The 18,793-nt window shown below is 36.9% G+C and overlaps 1 protein-coding gene across 3 annotated transcripts in view; it reads left to right on the top strand.

The window, feature by feature from the left end:
* The window catches only part of MAPRE3 (microtubule associated protein RP/EB family member 3), a 161,415-nt gene that overhangs the window by 117,197 nt on the left and 25,425 nt on the right, over nucleotides 1-18,793 (top strand). The gene's annotated exons all lie outside the window — the stretch shown is intronic.

The following is an 18,793-nucleotide window of genomic DNA, read 5'->3' on the forward strand; positions in this document are numbered from 1 at the left end:
TGTTTGATCTGTACTGTGACATCACTTTGTGTTTGATCTCTGTACTGTGACATCACTTTGTGTTTGATCTCTGTACTGTGACATCACTTTGTGTTTGATCTCAGCAGTGTGACATCACTTTTTGTTTTATTTCTGTATTGTGACATCACTGTTTGATCTCTGTACTGTGACATGACGTTGTGTTTGATCTCTGTACTGTGATATCACTGTGTTTTATTTCTGTACTGTGAGATCACTTTGTGTTTTATTTCTGTACTGTGACATAACTTTGTGTTTGATCTCTACTGTGACATCACTTTGTGTTTGATCTGTACTGTGACATCACTTTGTGTTTGATCTCTGTACTGTGACATCACTTTGTGTTTGATCTCTGTACTGTGACATCACTTTGTGTTTACTCTCTGTACTGTGACATCTCTTTGTGTTTACTCTCTGTACTGTGACCTCACTTTGTGTTTTATTTCTGTATTGTGACATCACTTTGTGTTTGATCTCTGTACTGTGACATCACTTTGTGTTTCATCTTTGTACTGTGACATCACTTTGTGTTTGATCTCTGTACTGTGACATCACTTTGTGTTTGATCTCTGTACTGTGACATCACTTTGTGTTTGATCTCTGTACTGTGACATCACTTTGTGTTTGATCTCTGTACTGCGACATCACTTTGTGTTTGCTCTGTACTGTGACAACACTGTGTTTACTCTGTACTGTGACAGCACTTTGTGTATGATCTCTGTACTGAGACATCACTTTGTGTTTCATATCTGTACTGTGACATCACTTTGATCTCTGTACTGTGACATCACTTTGTATTTTATTTTTGTATTGTGACATCACTTTGTGTTTGATCTCTGTATTGTGACATCACTTTGATCTCTGTACTGTGACATCACTTTGTGTTTTATTTCTGTATTGTGACATCACTTTGTGTTTGATCTCTGTACTGTGATATCACTTTGTGTTTTATATCTGTACTGTGACATCACTTTGTGTTTTATTTCTGTACTGTGACATCACTTTGTGTTTGATCTCTGTACTGTGACATCACTTTGTGTTTGATCTCTGTACTGTGACATCACTTTGTGTTTGATCTCTGTACTGTGACATCACTTTGTGTTTGATCTCTGTACTGTGACATCAATTTGTGTTTTATTTCTGTATTGTGACATCACTTTGTTTGATTTCTGTACTGTGACATCACTTGATCTCTGTACTGTGACATCACTGAGTTTGATCTCTGTTCTGTGACATCACTTTGTGTTTGATCTCTGTACTGTGACATCACTGTGTTTGATCTCAGCAGTGTGACATCACTTTGTGTTTGATCTCTGTACTGTGACATCACTTTGTGTTTGATCTCTGTACTGTGATATCACTTTGTGTTTTATTTCTGTATTGTGACATCACTTTGCGTTTGATCTCTGTACTGTGACATCACTTTGCGTTTGATCTCTGTACTGTGACATCACTTTGCGTTTGATCTCTGTACTGTGACATCACTTTGTGTTTGATCTCTGTACTGTGACATCACTTTGTTTACTCTGTACTGTGACATCATTGTGTTTGATCTCAGCAGTGTGACATCACTTTGTGTTTAATCTCTGTACTGTGACATCACTTTGTGTTTGATCTCTGTACTGTGATATCACTTTGTTTTATTTCTGTATTGTGACATCACTTTGTGTTTGATCTCTATACTGTGATATCACTTTGTGTTTGATCTCTGTACTGTGACATCACTTTGTGTTTTATTTCTGTAGTGTGACATCACTTTGTGTTTGATCTCTGTACTGTGATATCACTTTGTGTTTGATCTCTGTACTGTGACATCACTTTGTGTTTGCTTAGTACTGTGACATCACTTTGTTTACTCTGTATTGTGACATCACTGTGTTTGATCTCAGCAGTGTGACATCACGTTGTGTTTAATCTCAACTGTGACATCACTTTGTGTTTGATCTATGTACTGTGACATCTCTTTGTGTTTACTCTCTGTACTGTGACCTCACTTTGTGTTTTATTTCTGTATTGTGACATCACTTTGTGTTTGATCTCTGTACTGTGACATCACTTTGTGTTTGATCTCTGTATTGTGACATCACTTTGTGTTTGATCTCTGTACTGCGACATCACTTTGTGTTTGCTCTGTACTGTGACAACACTGTGTTTACTCTGTACTGTGACAGCACTTTGTGTATGATCTCTGTACTGTGACATCACTTTGTGTTTCATATCTGTACTGTGACATCACTTTGATCTCTGTACTGTGACATCACTTTGTATTTTATTTTTGTATTGTGACATCACTTTGTGTTTGATCTCTGTACTGTGACATCACTTTGATCTCTGTACTGTGACATCACTTTGTGTTTTATTTCTGTATTGTGACATCACTTTGTGTTTGATCTCTGTACTGTGATATCACTTTGTGTTTTATATCTGTAATGTGACATCACTTTGTGTTTTATTTCTGTACTGTGTCAACAATTTGTGTTTTATTTCTGTATTGTGACATCACTTTGTTTGATTTCTGTACTGTGACATCACTTGATCTCTGTACTGTGACATCACTGAGTTTGATCTCTGTTCTGTGACATCACTGTGTTTGATCTCTGTACTGTGACATCACTGGGTTTGATCTCAGCAGTGTGACATCACTTTGTGTTTGATCTCTGTACTGTGACATCACTTTGTGTTTGATCTCTGTACTGTGATATCACTTTGTGTTTTATTTCTGTATTGTGACATCACTTTGCGTTTGATCTCTGTACTGTGACATGACTTTGTGTTTGATCTCTGTACTGTGACATGACTTTGTGTTTGATCTCTGTTCTGTGACATGACTTTGTGTTTGATCTCTGTACTGTGACATCACTTTGTGTTTGATCTCTTTACTGTGCCATCACTTTGTGTTTGCTTAGTACTGTGACATCACTTTGTTTACTCTGTACTGTGACATCACTGTGTTTGATCTCAGCAGTGTGACATCTCTTTGTGTTTAATCTCTGTACTGTGACATCACTTTGTGTTTGATCTCTGTACTGTGATATCACTTTGTGTTTTATTTCTGTATTGTGACATCACTTTGTGTTTGATCTCTGTACTGTGACATGACTGTGTTTTATTTCTGTATTGTGACATCACTTTGTGTTTGATCTCTGTACTGTGACATCACTTTGTGTTTGATCTCTGTACTGTGATATCACTTTGTGTTTTATTTCTGTATTGTGACATCACTTTGTGTTTGATCTCTGTACTGTGACATGACTGTGTTTTATTTCTGTATTGTGACATCACTTTGTGTTTGATCTCTGTACTGTGACATCACTTTGTGTTTGCTTAGTACTGTGACATCACATTGTGTTTGATCTCTGTACTGTGACATCACTTTGTGTTTGCTTAGTACTGTGACATCACTTTGTTTACTCTGTATTGTGACATCACTGTGTTTGATCTCAGCAGTGTGACATCACGTTGTGTTTAATCTCAACTGTGACATCACTTTGTGTTTGATCTATGTACTGTGACATCTCTTTGTGTTTACTCTCTGTACTGTGACCTCACTTTGTGTTTTATTTCTGTATTGTGACATCACTTTGTGTTTGATCTCTGTACTGTGACATCACTTTGTGTTTGATCTCTGTATTGTGACATCACTTTGTGTTTGATCTCTGTACTGCGACATCACTTTGTGTTTGCTCTGTACTGTGACAACACTGTGTTTACTCTGTACTGTGACAGCACTTTGTGTATGATCTCTGTACTGTGACATCACTTTGTGTTTCATATCTGTACTGTGACATCACTTTGATCTCTGTACTGTGACATCACTTTGTATTTTATTTTTGTATTGTGACATCACTTTGTGTTTGATCTCTGTACTGTGACATCACTTTGATCTCTGTACTGTGACATCACTTTGTGTTTTATTTCTGTATTGTGACATCACTTTGTGTTTGATCTCTGTACTGTGATATCACTTTGTGTTTTATATCTGTAATGTGACATCACTTTGTGTTTTATTTCTGTACTGTGTCATCAATTTGTGTTTTATTTCTGTATTGTGACATCACTTTGTTTGATTTCTGTACTGTGACATCACTTGATCTCTGTACTGTGACATCACTGAGTTTGATCTCTGTTCTGTGACATCACTGTGTTTGATCTCTGTACTGTGACATCACTGGGTTTGATCTCAGCAGTGTGACATCACTTTGTGTTTGATCTCTGTACTGTGACATCACTTTGTGTTTGAACTCTGTACTGTGATATCACTTTGTGTTTTATTTCTGTATTGTGACATCACTTTGCGTTTGATCTCTGTACTGTGACATCACTTTGTGTTTTATTTCTGTATTGTGACATCACTTTGTGTTTGATCTCTGTACTGTGATATCACTTTGTGTTTTATATCTGTAATGTGACATCACTTTGTGTTTTATTTCTGTACTGTGTCATCAATTTGTGTTTTATTTCTGTATTGTGACATCACTTTGTTTGATTTCTGTACTGTGACATCACTTGATCTCTGTACTGTGACATCACTGAGTTTGATCTCTGTTCTGTGACATCACTGTGTTTGATCTCTGTACTGTGACATCACTGGGTTTGATCTCAGCAGTGTGACATCACTTTGTGTTTGATCTCTGTACTGTGACATCACTTTGTGTTTGATCTCTGTACTGTGATATCACTTTGTGTTTTATTTCTGTATTGTGACATCACTTTGCGTTTGATCTCTGTACTGTGACATGACTTTGTGTTTGATCTCTGTACTGTGACATGACTTTGTGTTTGATCTCTGTACTGTGACATCACTTTGTGTTTGATCTCTTTACTGTGACATCACTTTGTGTTTGCTTAGTACTGTGACATCACTTTGTTTACTCTGTACTGTGACATCACTGTGTTTGATCTCAGCAGTGTGACATCTCTTTGTGTTTAATCTCTGTACTGTGACATTACTTTGTGTTTGATCTCTGTACTGTGATATCACTTTGTGTTTTATTTCTGTATTGTGACATCACTTTGTGTTTGATCTCTGTACTGTGACATGACTGTGTTTTATTTCTGTATTGTGACATCACTTTGTGTTTGATCTCTGTACTGTGACATCACTTTGTGTTTGCTTAGTACTGTGACATCACATTGTGTTTACTCTGTACTGTGACAGCACTTTGTGTTTGATCTCTGTACTATAACATCACTGTGTTTGACCTCTGTACTGTGACATCACTTTGATCTCTGTACTGTGACATTAGTTTGTGTTTGATCTCTGTACTGTGACATAACTTTGTGTTTGATCTCTGTAGTGTGACATCACTTTGTGTTTGATCTCTATACTGTGACATCACTGTGTTTGATCTCATCAGTGTGACATCATTTTGTGTTTGATCTCTGTACTATGACATCACTTTGTGTTTGATCTCTGTACTGTGATATCACTTTGTGTTTTATTTCTGTATTGTGACATCACTTTGTGTTTGATCTCTGTACTGTGACATGACTTTGTGTTTGATCTCTGTACTGTGACATCACTTTGTGTTTGATCTCTGTACTGTGACATCACTTTGTGTTTGATCTCTGTACTGTGACATCACTTTGTGTTTTATTTCTGTATTGTGACATCACTTTGTGTTTGATCTCTGTACTGTGACATGACTTTGTGTTTTATTTCTGTACTGTGATATCACTTTGTGTTTTATTTCTGTATTGTGACATCACTTTGTGTTTGATCTCTGTACTGTGACATGACTTTGTGTTTGATCTCTGTACTGTGACATCACTTTGTGTTTGATCTCTGTACTGTGACATCACTTTGTGTTTGATCTCTGTACTGTGACATCACTTTGTGTTTTATTTCTGTATTGTGACATCACTTTGTGTTTGATCTCTGTACTGTGACATGACTTTGTGTTTTATTTCTGTACTGTGACATCACTTTGTGTTTTATTTCTGTATTGTGACATCACTTTGTGTTTGATCTCTGTACTGTGATATCACTTTGTGTTTTATTTCTGTACTGTGACATCACTTTGTGTTTTATTTCTGTACTGTGACATCACTTTGTGTTTGATCTCTGTACTGTGACATCACTTTGTGTTTGATCTCTGTACTGTGACATCACTTTGTGTTTGATCTCTGTACTGTGACATCACTTTGTGTTTGATCTCTGTACTGCGACATCACTTTGTGTTTGATCTCTGTACTGCGACATCACTTTGTGTTTGATCTCTGTACTGCGACATAACTTTGTGTTTGCTCTGTACTGTGACAGCACTTTGAGTTTGATCTCTGTACTGTGATATCACTTTGTGTTTGATCTCAGCAGTGTGACATCACTTTGTGTTTTATTTCTGTATTGTGACATCACTGTTTGATCTCTGTACTGTGACATGACGTTGTGTTTGATCTCTGTACTGTGATATCACTGTGTTTTATTTCTGTACTGTGAGATCACTTTGTGTTTTATTTCTGTACTGTGACATAACTTTGTGTTTGATCTCTACTGTGACATCACTTTGTGTTTGATCTGTACTGTGACATCACTTTGTGTTTGATCTCTGTACTGTGACATCACTTTGTGTTTGATCTCTGTACTGTGACATCACTTTGTGTTTACTCTCTGTACTGTGACATCTCTTTGTGTTTACTCTCTGTACTGTGACCTCACTTTGTGTTTTATTTCTGTATTGTGACATCACTTTGTGTTTGATCTCTGTACTGTGACATCACTTTGTGTTTCATCTTTGTACTGTGACATCACTTTGTGTTTGATCTCTGTACTGTGACATCACTTTGTGTTTGATCTCTGTACTGTGACATCACTTTGTGTTTGATCTCTGTACTGTGACATCACTTTGTGTTTGATCTCTGTACTGCGACATCACTTTGTGTTTGCTCTGTACTGTGACAACACTGTGTTTACTCTGTACTGTGACAGCACTTTGTGTATGATCTCTGTACTGTGACATCACTTTGTGTTTCATATCTGTACTGTGACATCACTTTGATCTCTGTACTGTGACATCACTTTGTATTTTATTTTTGTATTGTGACATCACTTTGTGTTTGATCTCTGTATTGTGACATCACTTTGATCTCTGTACTGTGACATCACTTTGTGTTTTATTTCACTATTGTGACATCACTTTGTGTTTGATCTCTGTACTGTGATATCACTTTGTGTTTTATATCTGTACTGTGACATCACTTTGTGTTTTATTTCTGTACTGTGACATCACTTTGTGTTTGATCTCTGTACTGTGACATCACTTTGTGTTTGATCTCTGTACTGTGACATCACTTTGTGTTTGATCTCTGTACTGTGACATCACTTTGTGTTTGATCTCTGTACTGTGACATCAATTTGTGTTTTATTTCTGTATTGTGACATCACTTTGTTTGATTTCTGTACTGTGACATCACTTGATCTCTGTACTGTGACATCACTGAGTTTGATCTCTGTTCTGTGACATCACTTTGTGTTTGATCTCTGTACTGTGACATCACTGTGTTTGATCTCAGCAGTGTGACATCACTTTGTGTTTGATCTCTGTACTGTGACATCACTTTGTGTTTGATCTCTGTACTGTGATATCACTTTGTGTTTTATTTCTGTATTGTGACATCACTTTGCGTTTGATCTCTGTACTGTGACATCACTTTGCGTTTGATCTCTGTACTGTGACATCACTTTGTGTTTGATCTCTGTACTGTGACATCACTTTGTGTTTGCTTAGTACTGTGACATCACTTTGTTTACTCTGTATTGTGACATCACTGTGTTTGATCTCAGCAGTGTGACATCACGTTGTGTTTAATCTCAACTGTGACATCACTTTGTGTTTGATCTATGTACTGTGACATCTCTTTGTGTTTACTCTCTGTACTGTGACCTCACTTTGTGTTTTATTTCTGTATTGTGACATCACTTTGTGTTTGATCTCTGTACTGTGACATCACTTTGTGTTTGATCTCTGTACTGTGACATCACTTTGTGTTTGATCTCTGTACTGTGACATCACTGTGTTTGATCTCAGCAGTGTGACATCATTTTGTGTTTGATCTCTATACTATGACATCATTTTGTGTTTTATTTCTGTATGGTGACATCACTTTGTGTTTGATCTCTGTACTGTGACATCACTTTGTGTTTGATCTCTGTACTGTGACATCACTTTGTGTTTGATCTCTGTACTGCGACATCACTTTGTGTTTGCTCTGTACTGTGACAACACTGTGTTTACTCTGTACTGTGACAGCACTTTGTGTATGACCTCTGTACTGTGACATCACTTTGTGTTTCATATCTGTACTGTGACATCACTTTGATCTCTGTACTGTGACATCACTTTGTATTTTATTTTTGTATTGTGACATCACTTTGTGTTTGATCTCTGTACTGTGACATCACTTTGATCTCTGTACTGTGACATCACTTTGTGTTTTATTTCTGTATTGTGACATCACTTTGTGTTTGATCTCTGTACTGTGATATCACTTTGTGTTTTATATCTGTAAAGTGACATCACTTTGATCTCTGTACTGTGACATCAGTTTGTGTTTGCTCTGTACTGTGACATAACTTTGTGTTTTATTTCTGTACTGTGACATCAATTTGTGTTTTATTTCTGTATTGTGACATCACTTTGTTTGATTTCTGTACTGTGACATCACTTGATCTCTGTACTGTGACATCACTGAGTTTGATCTCTGTTCTGTGACATCACTTTGTGTTTGATCTCTGTACTGTGACATCACTGTTTGATCTCTGTACTGTGACATCACTTTGATCTCTGTACTGTGACATCAGTTTGTGTTTGCTCTGTACTGTGACATAACTTTGTGTTTGATCTCTGTACTGTGACATCACTTTGTGTTTGATCTCTGTACTGTGACATCACTGTGTTTGATCTCAGCAGTGTGACATCATTTTGTGTTTGATCTCTGTACTATGACATCATTTTGTGTTTTATTTCTGTATGGTGACATCACTTTGTGTTTGATCTCTGTACTGTGACATGACTTTGTGTTTGATCTCTGTACTGTGACATGACTTTGTGTTTGATCTCTGTACTGTGACATCACTTTGTGTTTTATTTCTGTATTGTGACATCACTTTGTGTTTGATCTCTGTACTGTGACATGACTTTGTGTTTTATTTCTGTACTGTGACATCACTTTGTGTTTTATTTCTGTATTGTGACATCACTTTGTGTTTGATCTCTGTACTGTGACATGACTTTGTGTTTTATTTCTGTACTGTGACATCACTTTGTGTTTTATTTCTGTATTGTGACATCACTTTGTGTTTGATCTCTGTACTGTGATATCACTTTGTGTTTGATCTCTGTACTGTGACATCACTTTGTGTTTACTCTCTGTACTGTGACATCTCTTTGTGTTTACTCTCTGTACTGTGACATCACTTTGTGTTTGATCTCTGTACTGTGACATCACTTTGTGTTTGATCTCTGTACTGTGACATCACTTTGTGTTTGATCTCTGTACTGTGACATCACTTTGTGTTTGATCTCTGTACTGTGACATCACTTTGTGTTTGATCTCTGTACTGTGACATCACTTTGTGTTTGATCTCTGTACTGTGACATCACTTTGTGTTTGATCTCTGTACTGTGACATCACTTTGTGTTTGATCTCTGTACTGTGACATCACTTTGTGTTTGATCTCTGTACTGCGACATCACTTTGTGTTTGCTCTGTACTGTGACAACACTGTGTTTACTCTGTACTGTGACAGCACTTTGTGTATGATCTCTGTACTGTGACATCACTTGATCTCTGTACTGTGACATCACTGAGTTTGATCTCTGTTCTGTGACATCACTTTGTGTTTGATCTCTGTACTGTGACATCACTGTGTTTGATCTCAGCAGTGTGACATCACTTTGTGTTTGATCTCTGTACTGTGACATCACTTTGTGTTTGATCTCTGTACTGTGACATCACTTTGTGTTTGATCTCTGTACTGTGACATCACTTTGTGTTTGATCTCTGTACTGTGACATCACTTTGCATTTGATCTCTGTACTGTGACATCACTTTGTGTTTGATCTCTGTACTGTGACATGACTTTGTGTTTGATCTCTGTACTGTGACATGATTTTGTGTTTGATCTCTGTACTGTGACATCACTTTGTGTTTGATCTCTGTACTGTGACATCACTTTGTGTTTGCTTAGTACTGTGACATCACTTTGTTTACTCTGTACTGTGACATCACTGTGTTTGATCTCAGCAGTGTGACATCACTTTGTGTTTAATCTCTGTACTGTGACATCACTTTGTGTTTGATCTCTGTACTGTGATATCACTTTGTGTTTTATTTCTGTATTGTGACATCACTTTGTGTTTGATCTCTGTACTGTGACACGACTGTGTTTTATTTCTGTATTGTGACATCACTTTGTGTTTGATCTCTGTACTGTGACATCACTTTGTGTTTGCTTAGTACTGTGACATCACTTTGTGTTTGCTTAGTACTGTGACATCACTTTGTGTTTACTCTGTACTGTGACAGCACTTTGTGTTTGATCTCTGTACTGTGACATCACTGTGTTTGACCTCTGTACTGTGACATCACTTTGATCTCTGTACTGTGACATCAGTTTGTGTTTGATCTCTGTACTGTGACATAACTTTTTGTTTGATCTCTGTACTGTGACATCACTTTGTGTTTGATCTCTGTACTGTGACATCACTGTGTTTGATCTCAGCAGTGTGACATCATTTTGTGTTTGATCTCTGTACTATGACATCACTTTGTGTTTGATCTCTGTACTGTGATATCACTTTGTGTTTTATTTCTGTATTGTGACATCACTTTGTGTTTGATCTTTGTACTGTGACATCGCTTTGTGTTTGATCTCTGTACTGTGATATCACTTTGTGTTTGATCTCTGTACTGTGACATCACTTTGTGTTTGATCTCTGTACTGTGACATCACTTTGTGTTTGATCTCTGTACTGCGACATCACTTTGTGTTTGCTCTGTACTGTGACAATACTTTGTGTTTGCTCTGTACTGTGACAGCACTTTGTGTATGATCTCTGTACTGTGACATCACTTTGTGTTTCATATCTGTACTGTGACATCACTTTGATCTCTGTACTGTGACATCACTTTGTATTTTATTTCTGTATTGTGACATCACTTTGTGTTTGATCTCTGTACTGTGACATCACTTTGATCTCTGTACTGTGACATCACTTTGTGTTTTATTTCTGTATTGTGACATCACTTTGTGTTTGATCTTTGTACTGTGATATCACTTTGTGTTTTATCTCTGTACTGTGACATCACTTTGTGTTTGATCTCTGTACTGTGACATCACTTTGTGTTTGATCTCTGTACTGTGACATCACTTTGTGTTTGATCTCTGTACTGTGACATCAATTTGTGTTTTATTTCTGTATTGTGACATCACTTTGTTTGATTTCTGTACTGTGACATCACTTGATCTCTGTACTGTGATATCACTGAGTTTGATCTCAGCAGTGTGACATCACTTTGTGTTTGATCTCTGTACTGTGACATCACTTTGTGTTTGATCTCTGTACTGTGATATCACTTTGTTTTATTTCTGTATTGTGACATCACTTTGCGTTTGATCTCTGTACTGTGACATCACTTTGTGTTTGATCTCTGTACTGTGACATGACTTTGTGTTTGATCTCTGTACTGTGACATCACTTTGTGTTTGATCTCTGTACTGTGACATCACTTTGTGTTTGATCTCTGTACTGTGACATCACTTTGTGTTTGCTTAGTACTGTGACATCACTTTGTTTACTCTGTACTGTGACATCACTGTGTTTGATCTCAGCAGTGTGACATCACTTTGTGTTTAATCTCTGTACTGTGACATCACTTTGTGTTTGATCTCTGTACTGTGATATCACTTTGTGTTTTATTTCTGTATTGTGACATCACTTTGTGTTTGATCTCTGTACTGTGACATGACTGTGTTTTATTTCTGTATTGTGACATCACTTTGTGTTTGATCTCTGTACTGTGACATCACTTTGTGTTTGCTTAGTACTGTGACATCACTTTGTGTTTACTCTGTACTGTGACAGCACTTTGTGTTTGATCTCTGTACTGTGACATCACTGTGTTTGATCTCTGTACTGTCACATCACTTTGATCTCTGTACTGTGACATCAGTTTGTATTTGCTCTGTACTGTGACATAACTTTGTGTTTGATCTCTGTACTGTGACATCACTTTGTGTTTGATCTCTGTACTGTGACATCACTGTGTTTGATCTCAGCAGTGTGACATCATTTTGTGTTTGATCTCTGTACTATGACATCACTTTGTGTTTGATCTCTGTACTGTGATATCACTTTGTGTTTTATTTCTGTATTGTGACATCACTTTGTGTTTGATCTCTGTACTGTGACATGACTTTGTGTTTGATCTCTGTACTGTGACATCACTTTGTGTTTGATCTCTGTACTGTGACATCACTTTGTGTTTGATCTCTGTACTGTGACATCACTTTGTGTTTTATTTCTGTATTGTGACATCACATTGTGTTTGATCTCTGTACTGTGACATGACTTTGTGTTTTATTTCTGTACTGTGACATCACTTTGTGTTTTATTTCTGTATTGTGACATCACTTTGTGTTTGATCTCTGTACTGTGATATCACTTTGTGTTTTATTTCTGTACTGTGACATCACTTTGTGTTTGATCTCTGTACTGTGACATCACTTTGTGTTTGATCTCTGTACTGTGACATCACTTTGTGTTTGATCTCTGTACTGTGATATCACTTTGTGTTTGATCTCAGCAGTGTGACATCACTTTGATATCTGTACTGTGACATAAATTTGTGTTTTATTTCTGTATTGTGACATCACTTTGATTTCTGTACTGTGACATCACTTGATCTCTGTACTGTGACATCACTTTGTGTTTGATCTCTGTACTGTGTCATCACTTTGTGTTTGATCTCAGCACTGTGACATCACTTTGTTTGATTTCTGTACTGTGACATCACTTGATCTCTTTACTGTGACATCACTTTGTGTTTGATCTCTGTACTGTGACATCACTTTGATCTCTGTACTGTGACATCACTTTGTGTTTTATTTCTGTATTGTGACATCACTGTGTTTTATCTCTGTACTGTGTCATGACTTTGTGTTTGATCTCTGTACTGTGATATCACTGTGTTTTATTTCTGTACTGTGACATCACTTTGTGTTTTATTTCTGTACTGTGACATCACTTTGTGTTTGATCTCTACTGTGACATCACTTTGTGTTTGATCTGTACTGTGACATCACTTTGTGTTTGATCTCTGTACTGTGACATCACTTTGTGTTTGATCTCTGTACTGTGACATCACTTTGTGTTTGATCTCTGTACTGTGACATCACTTTGTGTTTACTCTCTGTACTGTGACATCACTTTGTGTGTACTCTCTGTACTGTGACCTCACTTTGTGTTTTATTTCTGTATTGTGACATCACTTTGTGTTTGATCTCTGTACTGTGACATCACTTTGATCTCTGTACTGTGACATCACTTTGTGTTTTATTTCTGTATTGTGACATCACTTTGTGTTTGATCTTTGTACTGTGATATCACTTTGTGTTTTATATCTGTACTGTGACATCACTTTGTGTTTTATTTCTGTACTGTGACATCACTTTGTGTTTGATCTCTGTACTGTGACATCACTTTGTGTTTGATCTCTGTACTGTGACATCACTTTGTGTTTGATCTCTGTACTGTGACATCAATTTGTGTTTTATTTCTGTATTGTGACATCACTTTGTTTGATTTCTGTACTGTGACATCACTTGATCTCTGTACTGTGACATCTCTGAGTTTGATCTCAGCAGTGTGACATCACTTTGTGTTTGATCTCTGTACTGTGACATCACTTTGTGTTTGATCTCTGTACTGTGATATCACTTTGTTTTATTTCTGTATTGTGACATCACTTTGTGTTTGATCTCTGTACTGTGACATCACTTTGTGTTTGATCTCTGTACTGTGACATGACTTTGTGTTTGATCTCTGTACTGTGACATCACTTTGTGTTTGATCTCTGTACTGTGACATCACTTTGTGTTTGATCTCTGTACTGTGACATCACTTTGTGTTTGATCTCTGTACTGTGACATCACTTTGTGTTTGATCTCTGTACTGTGACATGACTTTGTGTTTGATCTCTGTACTGTGACATGACTTTGTGTTTGATCTCTGTACTGTGACATCACTTTGTGTTTGCTTAGTACTGTGACATCACTTTGTTTACTCTGTACTGTGACATCACTGTGTTTGATCTCAGCAGTGTGACATCACTTTGTGTTTAATCTCTGTACTGTGACATCACTTTGTGTTTGATCTCTGTACTGTGATATCACTTTGTGTTTTATTTCTGTATTGTGACATCACTTTGTGTTTGATCTCTGTACTGTGACATGACTGTGTTTTATTTCTGTATTGTGACATCACTTTGTGTTTGATCTCTGTACTGTGACATCACTTTGTGTTTGCTTAGTACTGTGACATCACTTTGTGTTTACTCTGTACTGTGACAGCACTTTGTGTTTGATCTCTGTACTGTGACATCACTGTGTTTGATCTCTGTACTGTGACATCACTTTGATCTCTACTGTGACATCAGTTTGTGTTTGATCTCTGTACTGTGACATAACTTTGTGTTTGATCTCTGTACTGTGACATCACTTTGTGTTTGATCTCTGTACTGTGACATCACTGTGTTTGATCTCAGCAGTGTGACATCATTTTGTGTTTGATCTCTGTACTATGACATCACTTTGTGTTTGATCTCTGTACTGTGATATCACTTTGTGTTTTATTTCTGTATTGTGACATCACTTTGTGTTTGATCTCTGTACTGTGACATGACTTTGTGTTTGATCTCTGTACTGTGACATCACTTTGTGTTTGATCTCTGTACTGTGACATCACTTTGTGTTTTATTTCTGTATTGTGACATCACTTTGTGTTTGATCTCTGTACTGTGACATGACTTTCTGTTTTATTTCTGTACTGTGACATCACTTTGTGTTTTATTTCTGTATTGTGACATCACTTTGTGTTTGATCTCTGTACTGTGACATCACTTTGTGTTTGATCTCTGTACTGTGACATCACTTTGTGTTTGATCTCTGTACTGCGACATCACTTTGTGTTTGATCTCTGTACTGCGACATAACTTTGTGTTTGATCTGTACTGTGACAGCACTTTGAGTTTGATCTCTGTACTGTGATATCACTTTGTGTTTGATCTCAGCAGTGTGACATCACTTTGTGTTTTATTTCTGTATTGTGACATCACTGTGTTTGATCTCTGTACTGTGACATGACGTTGTGTTTGATCTCTGTACTGTGATATCACTGTGTTTTATTTCTGTACTGTGACATCACTTTGTGTTTTATTTCTGTACTGTGACATCACTTTGTGTTTGATCTCTACTGTGACATCACTTTGTGTTTGATCTGTACTGTGACATCACTTTGTGTTTGATCTCTGTACTGTGACATCACTTTGTGTTTGATCTCTGTACTGTGACATCACTTTGTGTTTACTCTCTGTACTGTGACATCTCTTTGTGTTTACTCTCTGTACTGTGACCTCACTTTGTGTTTTATTTCTGTATTGTGACATCACTTTGTGTTTTATTTCTGTACTGTAACATCACTTTGTGTTTGATCTCTGTACTGTGACATCACTTTGTGTTTGATCTTTGTACTGTGACATCACTTTGTGTTTGATCTCTGTACTGTGACATCACTTTGTGTTTGATCTCTGTACTGTGACATCACTTTGTGTTTGATCTCTGTACTGTGACATCACTTTGTGTTTGATCTCTGTACTGCGACATCACTTTGTGTTTGCTCTGTACTGTGACAACACTGTGTTTACTCTGTACTGTGACAGCACTTTGTGTATGATCTCTGTACTGTGACATCACTTTGTGTTTCATATCTGTACTGTGACATCACTTTGATCTCTGTACTGTGACATCACTTTGTATTTTATTTTTGTATTGTGACATCACTTTGTGTTTGATCTCTGTACTGTGACATCACTTTGATCTCTGTACTGTGACATCACTATGTGTTTTATTTCTGTATTGTGACATCACTTTGTGTTTGATCTCTGTACTGTGATATCACTTTGTGTTTTATATCTGTATTGTGACATCACTTTGTGTTTGATCTCTGTACTGTGATATCACTTTGTGTTTTATATCTGTAATGTGACATCACTTTGTGTTTTATTTCTGTACTGTGACATCACTTTGTTTGATTTCTGTACTGTGACATCACTTGATCTCTGTACTGTGACATCACTGAGTTTGATCTCTGTTCTGTGACATCACTTTGTGTTTGATCTCTGTACTGTGACATCACTGTGTTTGATCTCAGCAGTGTGACATCACTTTGTGTTTGATCTCTGTACTGTGACATCACTTTGTGTTTGATCTCTGTACTGTGATATCACTTTGTGTTTTATTTCTGTACTGTGACATCACTTTGCGTTTGATCTCTGTACTGTGACATCACTTTGTGTTTGATCTCTGTACTGTGACATGACTTTGTGTTTGATCTCTGTTCTGTGACATGACTTTGTGTTTGATCTCTGTACTGTGACATCACTTTGTGTTTGATCTCTGTACTGTGACATCACTTTGTGTTTGCTTAGTACTGTGACATCACTTTGTTTACTCTGTACTGTGACATCACTGTGTTTGATCTCAGCAGTGTGACATCTCTTTGTGTTTAATCTCTGTACTGTGACATCACTTTGTGTTTGATCTCTGTACTGTGATATCACTTTGTGTTTTATTTCTGTATTGTGACATCACTTTGTGTTTGATCTCTGTACTGTGACATGACTGTGTTTTATTTCTGTATTGTGACATCACTTTGTGTTTGATCTCTGTACTGTGACATCACTTTGTGTTTGCTTAGTACTGTGACATCACTTTGTGTTTACTCTCTACTGTGACAGCACTTTGTGTTTGATCTCTGTACTGTAACATCACTGTGTTTGACCTCTGTACTGTGACATCACTTTGATCTCTGTACTGTGACATTAGTTTGTGTTTGATCTCTGTACTGTGACATAACTTTGTGTTTGAACTCTGTAGTGTGACATCACTTTGTGTTTGATCTCTATACTGTGACATCACTGTGTTTGATCTCAGCAGTGTGACATCATTTTGTGTTTCATCTCTGTACTATGACATCACTTTGTGTTTGATCTCTGTACTGTGATATCACTTTGTGTTTTATTTCTGTATTGTGACATCACTTTGTGTTTGATCTCTGTACTGTGACATGACTTTGTGTTTGATCTCTGTACTGTGACATCACTTTGTGTTTGATCTCTGTACTGTGACATCACTTTGTGTTTTATTTCTGTATTGTGACATCACTTTGTGTTTGATCTCTGTACTGTGACATCACTTTGTGTTTGATCTCTGTACTGTGACATCACTTTGTGTTTGATCTCTGTACGGTGACATCACTTTGATCTCTGTACTGTGACATCTCTTTGTGTTTTATTTCTGTATTGTGACATCATTTTGTGTTTGATCTCTGTACTGTGACATCACTTTGATCTCTGTACTGTGACATCACTTTGTGTTTTATTTCTGTATTGTGACATCACTTTTTCTTTGATCTCTGTACTGTGATATCACTTTGTGTTTTATTTCTGTACTGTGACATCACTTTGATCTCTGTACTGTGACATCACTTTGTATTTTATTTCTGTATTGTGACATCACTTTGTGTTTGATCTCTGTACTGTGACATCACTTTGTGTTTTATTTCTGTATTGTGACATCACTTTGTTTTGATCTCTGTACTGTGACATCACTTTGATCTCTGTACTGTGACATCACTTTGTGTTTGATCTCTGTACTGTGACATCACTTTGTGTTTGATCTCTGTACTGTGACATCACTTTGTGTTTGATCTCTGTACTGTGACATCACTTGTGTTTGATCTCTGTACTGTGACATCACTTTGTGTTTGATCTCTGTACTGCGACATCACTTTGTGTTTGATCTCTGTACTGCGACATCACTTTGTGTTTGATCTCTGTACTGCGACATCACTTTGTGTTTGCTCTGTTCTATGACAGCACTTTGAGTTTGATCTCTGTACTGTGATATCACTTTGTGTTTGATCTCTGTACTATGATATCACTTTGTGTTTGATCTCAGCAGTGTGACATCACTTTGATCTCTGTACTGTGACATCAATTTGTGTTTTATTTCTGTATTGTGATATCACTTTGTTTGATTTCTGTACTGTGACATCACTTGATCTCTGTACTGTGACATCACTTTGTGTTTGATCTCAGCACTGTGACATCACTTTGTGTTTGATCTCTGTACTGTGACATCACTTTGTGTTTGATCTCTGTACTGTGATATCACTTTGTGTTTTATTTCTGTATTGTGACATCACTTTGCGTTTGATCTCTGTACTGTGACATCACTTTGTGTTTGATCTCTGTACTGTGACATGACTTTGTGTTTGATCTCTGTTCTGTGACATGACTTTGTGTTTGATCTCTGTACTGTGACATCACTTTGTGTTTGATCTCTGTACTGTGACATCACTTTGTGTTTGCTTAGTACTGTGACATCACTTTGTTTACTCTGTACTGTGACATCACTGTGTTTGATCTCAGCAGTGTGACATCTCTTTGTGTTTAATCTCTGTACTGTGACATCACTTTGTGTTTGATCTCTGTA

The sequence above is a fragment of the Dendrobates tinctorius genome, unplaced genomic scaffold, assembly GCF_039654945.1.
Source record: "Dendrobates tinctorius isolate UK_male_01 unplaced genomic scaffold, ASM3965494v1 ptg000332l, whole genome shotgun sequence".
Taxonomy (NCBI): Eukaryota; Metazoa; Chordata; class Amphibia; order Anura; family Dendrobatidae; genus Dendrobates; species Dendrobates tinctorius.